The sequence below is a fragment of the Pteropus vampyrus genome, unplaced genomic scaffold (genome assembly GCF_000151845.1).
Source record: "Pteropus vampyrus isolate Shadow unplaced genomic scaffold, Pvam_2.0 Scaffold172, whole genome shotgun sequence".
NCBI lineage: Eukaryota > Metazoa > Chordata > Mammalia > Chiroptera > Pteropodidae > Pteropus > Pteropus vampyrus.
This window is the reverse complement of record NW_011888953.1, coordinates 1,914,901-1,926,268: the sequence shown is the minus strand read 5'-3', so window position 1 is coordinate 1,926,268 and position 11,368 is coordinate 1,914,901. Positions and strand designations below refer to the sequence as shown.

The window sequence follows — 11,368 nt, the reverse complement described above, 5'->3', positions numbered from 1 at the left end:
ATATTGTCTTATTATATGGATTGGAAAAGTAAGGTGGATTTAGAGCATTATGCTTTCACATTTGCATTTGCCACGGAGACGGACGCATGAGTACTTAATAAACACTTATTGCTGAACGAATTGATCAAATAAAATACATACTTTAAATATAAAATAAAATATAAATATGAATAGCAGATCCTTTTAATAGATGAGTAGTTATAACTACCCATATACATATAAATACATACAAATGTGTGTGCATCATTGTGTGCTATCACACGTGCTCATGGAGGCGCCCTTCCTTGTCGCTTTCTAATAATATGTGGAACTCCAAAGCCCCAGCACTTCTAATAAGGTGAGTTACAAGCCCAGAGAGTTGGCAATACATGAGTCAACTTCCCAGCAACCTCCACCTGGCATTTATCCATAAATATTTCATTCCTGAAACAGTACAAAATTCTAAAGCAACTGAGTGTCTGAGCTGGAAAGGCAGGAATAGGACAGTGCCTTCCCTCACACTGTCTTCTCCACTGCCACTGTGTGAGAGATTCAAGTCCAAATCACAGCTGTTGGTCCTAACTACAGCTGAGCTTTTGAGGTAATCTTGCCCAGGTTCAAGTGAATAAATGGACTAACTGTAAATACAGAATTACTCTTCTTTATAAAACTGTTATTCATTTGAGAAATGTTTCTAAGACACTTATCTAAGGAGCATACCAAAAAGCGGGGGGTTGGGGGGGTCACCCTCACCTTTGATATTCAGAACTCACATTTTTGTTGGAATAGCAATGTATCTAGTTTGGGATGATATGAAATCAAGGTAAGAGAACTATAATTTACTTAAAGCTTTTCATATGCCACCCTGGAAACACAAGCTCCTCGCCCACCCTGCAAGGTAGGTATTATCTCATTTTACAGATGAAGAAACTGAAGTTCAAAAAGAAGAAGTAATAAGTTCAAGCTTTATATGGCTGGCAAGTGGCTAAACTCATGTTTGATTCTGTAACTACATCACACTGCTAACGCAGTCCAGATAGATTTTGAAGAGCTGTGGAAAACTATTTAAAGTGTTTTATTCTGAGTGGGAGTTAGCTTGGTAAGGTTTCATGGAATAAAAAGAGTCAAGATACTTCCTTCCATCCTCTCTGAGGCATTCCCTTTCTAAAAAGATCCTGATTTCTTACTTTAATTTACACTCTGACACCAACCCCCACCCTTGTGGAAACTCCGATGAGACCCACTGCTAACAATTCTCCTTCAGAACTGCTATTTCCGGCACCTGTCTCACAGAATGATTCTCCAGATTTCTGAGTCTTCTACCTCACCTTAGCATCACCGCTCCCAGAAGATGCGGTCTTCTACCAGTGCCAAAATTCCAAGCCACAAAGGCCTTGCTCTAGTAAGCAGCACCCACCCACACTATGAGTACAATTTACGCTGAGTGCTCAAGGCAAGTAAATTCAACCCAGAGATCAGTTTGCTCTAGTTTCTTGAAGCCACATTAGTACCTTTGAAATATAAGCAGGGAATTAGCAAAGCCTTCTAATGCCTTGAATTAAACTTTATGCCAAACTGCGTTATGCACTAATAATGGATTGTCCATGGTTCACTAGGAGGGTCCTTAAGTGCTTCAAAAACAGTTGCGGGTTTTCTGTTTGTTTTAATTGTATACTTTTCTCTGCTCAATTTTTGTGCCTCTCTAATCTTTTCATTAAATATTTTTGAGTGCTCCAATTAAAATTTTAGCATTTGTTAGATATAGAAATGTTAAGGAAAAAATACTACTTTTTTCCCCCAGGAAGCTAACTGTGATTACACTGAGAAGCAGGAAACTCCACTCACAGGAGAATCCCTTTGTCAAGGCTCTCCGTGTCTCCCCTTGGACTCGCTGCCACTTTTTCTTCCAAGTCAATTCCTAATTTGTTTCCCAGTTCTTTCAAATCAGTCATTATCTCTTCGAACTTTCAAAATCTTCTTATTGTACATTTCAGTTCAAAATCTAGCTTCCACTATTTCGGGGACGATGAATATTATTCAGTCTTAAAAAAGAAGGAAATCTTGCCATATGGGACAGCCTGATGAACTTGGAGGACATTATGCTAAGTGAATAGCCAGACAAAGACAAATACTGCATCATTCCACTTGTATGAGGCATCTAAGAGTCAAACTCAGAAACAGGAGAATGGTAGTTGCCATGGTTGAGAGGAGGAGGAAACGGAGAGCAGCTCTTCAATGGGCATAAAGTTTCAGTTATGCGAAACAAGTAAGCTGTGGAGAGCCGCCGTGGAGCACAGTGCCTATAGCTGACAATACTGTATCGTGTCCTTACAAATTTGTCAAGAGAGCATAACTCATGTTAAGCATTCTTACCACAATTAACAAAATACTAGCCTCCACTATTTCAATATTCAACAATAGAAAACTGATTATATAAAATATGATTTTAGTATATCCCCACAATGCAGTTAGAAGTATAGACTATCTAACAATAATAATAATAACAACATTTTAGAGTGGTCGATAGTGCCAGTCATTGCTATAAATGTCTTATACATATTATGTAACTTGCCCAAGTCACGCAGCTAGTAACTCGTACAGCTTTAGGAAAGGTATAGAAAATCCAGGAAGGCACAGAAGGCCAGAATGTAATGTGTTGCTTAAAAAAATAAATTATAAAACAAAAATATTTTTTATTATTCCATTTTATTAAAAATTAAACAGATAAAAAGAGTATTTCTTTAGAAAATGCTCTGAAAAGACCGAGTTAAAATAGTTAGGAGAGTTAACATTGAGAAATGAGAATGAGAAGTGGAGAGGTATCAACTTTTTATTTTATACAGTCCTGTATTGTTTTTAATTTTTCAAAATGAGCATACTTCAGAGTAAACAGATAATTAAAAACTAATCACTACTTCTTTACTTTGATATTAGATTTTTACTATATGCACAGCCTTGTATGACATGCTGTAAGACACTTTGAAATCAGGTGATGACTATAAATTTCTCCCTCTAACTGCACTATTCTTTCCAAAATCAAACCAGACTAAGAAAACTACACATTGTTTTGACATCATGTGCAATCCTTTTATTTTTTTTTTTATTTTTTCCTCCCATTTAGTCTATGATATGATGCCTCTAATCCACTTTGAAGGACATTATTTAAAAACAAACAAACAAACAAAAAAACAGCTTCCTGAAACATATTTCTGTATTGATTAAAATAATGTTGTAGAAAACGCTGTTTAGCACGTTACACCATAATTTCTTTTGGAGAACATACTGCAAAAAAAATTCTGTAGACTCAGTATGGAGAATTATTTTACTCTTCTGAGTAACTGCTTTGTTTTCATTGTATGGATACTTTGAGACAGTTAACCAACCATGAATCTGTGTTTTCATAGTCTGCCAGAAAGCTTAAGATTTATCTGTATCCTGTTACTAGAAAATATACAACATCCTTGCAGCACATGCTCTGTTTACTAATCTCACTCTTAGTTTCATCTTATTTTTCTCACCTTCATTCTCCCAGATTTGTTAATCTACTTTTTTAATCCCTCCCTCTTCCTTTTTTAATTTTATTTGTATGCTTCTTGGTAACTGCCTTAAATAATTTTAGAACGAAGCGAAATAAAAAGGAAAATATTTACATTTATGAAATTTAATTCATACATGTATTTATTAGCTTAAAAAACCCTCAGTTGAGTTAGGCCTAGTTGAATTTAAATTCCATTATGTCTAAGATGGCCATTAGAAAGAGAGCTTAATTATGTACTTTTCTGACACACTTACGAGATTCTACTCAAAGTGTGATACGGATATCTCATAATTTTAAAGAATACGTAAGACTGAAAAAAATAAATTATTGTCATTTAAAAGTTATTAGTACCTAGTATTTGAGAGATTTTTATGGGCATTCTGTAGGGAGAATAGACTTAGTTAGTACCTGCCCCTAGAAATTTAGTATGAGTCACAGATACATTATATCCAAATCGAGCAACTTGGGATCCAAAAGGACTCAAATTATATTCACATCATTCCAAGAACATGAAGGGCATGTTCAGTTGCGGTTGAACATAGATGCTATAAAGCATTTTCATAAAGGGGCTTGTCTTGAGGTAAACAAAAGACAATTCCCAGGAGCCGCCAGCATTTAAACAACTTCTGAATTCAAAAAAGGAACATTCCAAGAATGATCTTACAGAACAGCTTTCTATTTGCCTTATTAATTTCTTCAGGTATAAGATCACTAAGAGAACACAATAACCTCTAAAAGTAATGCAAAATCTATACTAAGGACTCAGCTTTATTTTTAAATATCCCAAGTAAACACATATAAGTTGCAAAGCATTAAAATATTTCCAGCGCTTGCTTTAGTAGACATAAAATTTCCCAGGCTAAAGCTCAGTGGGAGAGGGATAATTCATCTTTCTCCGTCCCTAATGCCAAAGATTCTTTTCCTTTTTATAATAAAAATGTAGTAATCATCTTGAGCTGTCAGCATATATAATGCCATGTAATTGCCATGACATGCCACAAAATGTAGGCAAATGTGCCCTTGAATTATTTTTTCCAGCTGTCAGGACCATTACAACTTTACCACACAAGCTGTTGGTACTACACTGCCATTCTGGCTGTTATGTTTCTGTAACTAATCATCACATCAGAGCCAAGACGCTTTACTCACTATCACCATCATTTCTGAAGATGTTACAGCACAGGACCAAGGAAAAGAGGTAGCTTTGTTAGCCTTATAGAATTGGCAATGATAAATATTATAAGCAACTTCAAATTTAGAAATTCTGGGGAAAACTCGAGAACATATTGATACATAATCAGCTCTGCAGGAGGAGGCCGTTAAACATTGAAACAGTGCAGATGCATTCTGGTTGACAATATCCTTACAAAATGAATTTTATATCCAAGTCTTCAATAATTCACATAAATATTAAAAGAGCATTTGCCCTTAATTTTGGGAAACTGAATATCATATCCTGAAGATAATTCCTACTTTAAAATATTTTTTGGCTAATCAATACAAAAAAAAAAGATGACTTTGTATCTAAATTAGATGCTTTATTCTCAAAAGAAATGAAAAATTTCCACTAAACTGTAAACCTCGTCTGCTGAAGATACCCTGTCAAAATATTGTATTGAGGAAAAAAGATTTAAATATAATTCCCAATTACTCCTCCATAGTATATAACTCTAAGCTAACACTACTTACACTTAAATTCACCTGAATGTTTTCATTTTGGAAAATTGTACTTGAAATATGTTCTTAATTGATTATTTGCTTTCGTCTAATCAGAGATGACTAGCACTAAAGCTAACAATTGCATTATCTTCTTTCAAAAGTAAACACTAGATATTGTAAGATTATTTAAATATTTTAAAATAAATTTATTTTTTCCAAAATATATTGTCAAATTCCACACTAGACAACACTATTAAAATAATTAACAGTGAATTGAATGACAGGATGGCCAATAATATTCATTAATTCCCACTTGGATGGTCCCAGATTTCGGTAATCGATGATCCATTTTTTTCTCAGCAGAAATTCTCTCCCTCTATTTATTGCTTTCCATCGGTATTAACTTTCAAATGCTTTATGACAGATTAATTAGTTATGTTTTTTAAATAGTTTTCAAACTGGAACTTAAAGGAACCAGAAGTTCATTGGCTTCCATGTGTCTACAAATTCTTTCAAAAGCTTTTCTCCAGTGGCTCTGGTTTTTATAACATGGAGAAAGGTATATTGTTTAGACATTTTGACTCTATTTTTAAATAACACCGTATTACTTTTTATTGCTGTTTTATAATTTCAAATGTAGCTATTTGAATGTGAAAAATAATTTTGAAAAATATATTGTTTTCAAAAATATTCACAAATTTGCATTTCTTTTCACGTATCCTAAATAATATTTAAGAATTTATAGTTACTCAACAGGCATTTACTCCTAAGGAATATGGTATAGGTTAGCTCTTTGTTTTCATTTGTAAAGGGAAAGTATAAATCAACATGTAAAAGGGTAATCAGAAAATTGAAGTTTTCTTGTGCTTTTTAAAGAAAACTGCAATCTGGGAGATACAAAATAAAGTTTGTCGTGTTCAAAATATTCAATCTTGAAATATCTTCCAACCTAGTCTATTGAGTTCAAATCAGTTCTGCAACCATTATATAACATTATTAACTATATTTTTTAAATGTAAAATGTTATAGAACATTTTATGTACTGTAGAGACTTTCAGTTCAGCAAACACTGGTTCTTACTGTGAACCAAGCATTAGAATAGCTGATGGTGAAATAAAGACAGATAGACCATGTCCTGGCTTCTAAGAACTTCTATGTGTGGAATCACAAGGCCACACATCTCAGTAGGGTATCTACAGAACACTGTCTAGAAGCAGGCCTAAGGGAACCAGAAGTATTCCAGAGATGAAAGTAACTGCAAAGAAATCAGGAGGAGGCAGTATTGTTGAGCCTCTCTACATCTCAGCACCATGCTGGGGTTACCAACATGGAGAAGACAAAGTTTCTGTTGCCAGGAGGAACACAGGGAGGAGTGTGATAACAGATGCGTACATGAGAAATCATGGAAACTCTGGGAAAGTGTGTCTCACAACTGAAGTGGTGAGTGTTGGAGAGTTCGAGAACCTAACAAATGGGAACCTAACGGATCCATACCCTTCATTCTCCAGATGATGAATCTGAGCTAATTTCAATAAACCAAATTTCCTTGAAATAGGCATTAAAAAGACAGGATGGAAGTAACTCATTTTAGACCTGACTCTCATTAAGCCCATACTTAAATTTCAATAAGTACCAACTGATTTTATTTTTACCTCAGGAAGCCAATGCTTATTTTTATGGGCAAATTGATATAGGTATACATTGGAACATTTTTGATATTTGGATTATTTTCTACATTTCAGTATATGCCAGTATAAAAATACCAAATATGTTGAAGGATTGGTCAACTTCCAAAACAAAAGTGATGGTTAAGTCCATGTTGAAGACGTAGAAAAAGAATATTTTGAGTTTCTTTTTTCCAAGTTTGTTTCTCCCTAAGGGTCTTTGCTCTACCTATACATTTATGGCACTGCCACATCCCCAGTTTTTGCCTGGCTGTCTCCTGCTTGTTAGTTAGATTTCAGGTAACCATCACCTCTACAGCAAGATTCCCTCAGCCTGCCGACAACATAAAAGTGCCAAACTTCATTGTCACATTGCCTATTTTAAATATTTGCAATACACACAACACTACCTGATATTTCTGTTGCTTGGCTATTTTTTAAATTTATTTATTATCCATCTATCAGTGTGTCCCAACCAAAAAAATGCAAATTATATCAAAGCAGAGACCTATCATAGTCACTGATATAAGCCCAGTGCTCATCTGATATGATACATAGCAGGTAATTAATAAATAAATAAATATAAATAAATAAATATATATATATATTGAATAAAGAAATGAATATATGAAAGAATGAATATTCTATTTCCTCCTTCCTGAAAACACGGCCTCGGAAGCCAGCACATCTTGTCATCTACTGGTCATATCAGTGTTGTTCTTTGCTTCACTATTCCCACTACCCTCCACTAGAGCTTTTATAACTGCCAGTTCAGGTTTATCTTGGGACTCCTCCCAGTCTACTCCAGGTCTCTTGTGACATTCTGTTTTTTAGGGAGCCCATAATACAAAAGAATAGTTCAATTCAGTTCCAATTATAAGGACTCCAAATATCACATTCTCATTCCAGGTATTTCAGAAAGAATATAGTAACATGAGATCCAGAGGAAAATGGTAGGTTTGGCTCTGGAATACTCTCCTCTTTCTAGGGCCCCATTTTAGGTCACTGCAAAAGAAGAAGACTCAGTTATTAGGGAACTCACATATTGCATCCTGCAAGGAGAAGAAACTGAAGAGCCACATGTTCCATCATCAAGATAATCCAAGAAATTATCACTTAGATAAATTAATCTGTATACAGAGCCAAGGACTATCTTCCACACTGATGAAACTGCTCTGAGTTCTCAATGTATTTTCAGAACCAAGAAGAAACTAAATGGGAATTGACATTGGAACACAGTATCTGCTATTTGCCAGCAAAATCAAGCCCTGGACATGATAGCATTTAAAGATGGCTTTCTAAACAGGAATACAGTTAAAGAGAACTATGAATCATGTAGCAATGCAGATCTAATTCCTTTGGCAATAAATATATAATTTATTGCAGTTTCACTGACTTACCAACTATTGCGCGATAGTGACATACATGACTCTTGAGCAAAGTCTTTCAGGAAATAAACTGGATGAAACTTAAATGCATCCACATTTCTTATAATATTTAGATATGATATTAATTTATAAATAGCTGTATCCATGAAAAGGAGACTCTTTCACATTCTCTTTTGGTCATTTATGTATAAGATAAATGACATAAACTCTTGGATTGAGGCACAAATTTAATATCTAAAGACCAAATCAACAATCTGGCAGCCATGGCAGATTAAAAAATAAATTTCAACATTAGAGCAATTAAATATTAATATCAATCCTTTCTCAAACTTAAATTTTATACTTTATAGTTTATAAAAGTTTACATTTTTAATATTATTTAATTTAGGTCTCATTAAATGCTAAGAGCCTTAAATGAAACTTTTATTATGTACATTTTATAGATCCTCAAAAACCTGACTTTCATAAGGGTTGAGCCATGTAAGTTTAAGCTCCATATTTCAGTTTAGACATGCCACAGGTGTCCTCAGTGTTCCACTCAGCATGCTAGATGCTACAGAATCAAAGATGAACATAACTGGATTCCTGCTGAGATCTGATGAGACAGATGGTTAAATAATTTCAATCAAAGGTAATGAGTGCTGAATGGAGGTTATCATATCTACTAATTAGCAGAGCAAGCAATTGAACATATAGTTCTGCGTGCAGGTCCTATGTCACTATGTAGGTAAATGAATAGTATTATATACTGTTTAGCCATCTGTTTTGGTTGAAAGTCTGTTCTAAGTCATGTTCCGAAAAATAAATGGACTCATATGGCAAAGATATTCTTGCCAAAGGAAGATCTCATATTAACAATAAGAGATGATTAAAAGCTGTTTCTGTGTAGGATTCTTACAGTCAGAAAGTCAAGGTAGGGTCATCAACCATCCTGGATTTCCCAGAACTGAGGGGTTTACCAGGATACAGGACTTTCAGTGCTAAAACCCAGAAAGTCTTAAACAAACAAGGATAGATGGCCAACTTAAGTCAAAATTAGGAAATCATAAAACAAGTTTATTATCTGAAAAACCAATTTCTGTTAGACTCAATCAGCATAAGTTTTGATCTATTTATCTCAGGATTGGGTTGGATTATAGAGACCAACAAGGATGAGAAAGCCAAATAATAACATTACCTTGTAGAATAGTTAAGATTTATAAAAATTGGTCTCAATCTTAATAAATTACCCCATGTACGGTTTATGACACTGATAAGGACAAGTATCTTTATCACCATTTTACAGATAAAGAAACAGACTCAAAGAGATAAGAAATTTGGTCAAGGTTGCAAAACTCCTAAGTACTAGAACCCAAAACTACACAAGGATCCTGGATTACTTCAACCTCTGGCAGTGAAAAGTAATCTGGTAATATAATAGCCTAGCTCACCCAGTCAAAAACATTAGTCATGAGTATTAGTATATTAGGGTTGTACTTAAAGTGCAATCAATCAACGGGAGAACAAGAAGTGAGATACACTCAAAGTCAAGTGAAAGTCTGTAAGTTCTAGGAACATTCTTAACCAATGAAGGGCAATTTAACCAAAGAATTTGTACATACCTAACTTCTCTGAACTGCTAAACTTTTAACTGTCTATCTTTATTGCTATGTTGCAGTGATGATAAATATCAACCCCAGACAGTGCTTTGGAACTCCCAAAGCACTATACAGATATAATATCTTACAGCTACTTTTAAATTTATGTACATAAGACCAGGATCTCAGCACTTCGAGGCTTATTGCTCTTAAGCTAAAGCAAGAATTCCAGTTACTTTTCCTCACTTTAATAAGTGAGTCAGATATTATTTCTGCTCTCAATGTTTCTGGGGCTAAAGCCACGTTTGCCACTCACTGCTTTTGTAGTCCTCCTACCTTCTTATTTGATCTCTAAAGCTCCTGTTGGGCAAACCAAATACATACGCACACTTCTTAGTATTTCCCATTATAATTTTGACCATAAACAACTCATATTATAAATTTTACCATAAAAAACTTCACATGAACCAATGGGTTTTAAGCATGATAGAAATAAAATACCTCCAACTGAACCTTTCATAAATTCAAATTCCATTTAATTTCCTGTTACAATTGAATTGGTTTACGGTCAGAAAGGAAACTGTAGAGGTTCATTTAAGAATGTTCTCCATACTCACTGGATGGAGGATCTATCCATACAACTAGATGCTCAAGAAAAATTATAAAAGACCATGTCCCCAAGTAAGATAAGCCATTCAAACTAATTTCTCTCCTTCTGCCAGGGAAATTTTTTTCTTCTTATAAAAATATCATGAAAATATCTGTGATCATGAAGATCTGCATATCTCATTTCAAAATGCCAAATAGCACATGTCTTTCTAATTAAAAATCAATATGTTGTTTTTGAAAAGTTTACATAACTGCCTGGAGAGTGATGAAATTCAAGGTTGGGAGTATATTTAAATAACTAATCAGCAACTTGCATTCATTAAGTATGGCAAAGATGTTAGCTGTCCACAAAAAAATGCATGCTCTCCCTTCTAGAATATGGTAGGTGTCACTCAGGGCCACCTTCCCAGGCAGTGAGTACACCCCCAGCACCCATCTGCATGAAGGCATAGCCACGTGACTAGTTACACCAATAAAATAAGAGCAAACTGATGTGTGTGACTTCTGAGCTTGGATTTTTTTTAAAGAAGTAGTTGTGCCTTCTTCATGCTGTCTCTCTCCATCTGTTGGACCCTCATAGATGGTGGAGTCACAAGAAAGAAGTATCCTGAGCCTCTGAAACACCATGGGAGCCCACCAACAAGCAGTAATACCTTCAGTGACTGTTCCATGACTGACAAAGAAAATTCTGTAGTGTTAAGCCATTAAAATTTTAAGTCTCGTTTCTTCAGTGGCTAGCAATACCCTAACTGAATACTCTAGGCAAATACATTTCCATCACTAGTTTCCAGTGTTTATTTTGTACAAAAACATACAATGTTTGGAAAAGCCAGATCAACCCTCAAGTTCTTAATTAAGTATAGACACAATTAGGTCTCATCTACCCCTTATGTTTAACCATACTGCTTACTGCTATTTCTACTTGTCTTTTAGATTTCAATTCAAATATTATTT

At 34.6% G+C, this 11,368-nt stretch overlaps 1 pseudogene; it reads right to left on the bottom strand.

The window, feature by feature from the left end:
• LOC105299110 overlaps positions 1–1,931 on the bottom strand; it is a 67,912-nt pseudogene extending 65,981 nt beyond the window's left edge.
• Between the last annotated feature and the right edge of the window lie 9,437 nt (positions 1,932–11,368).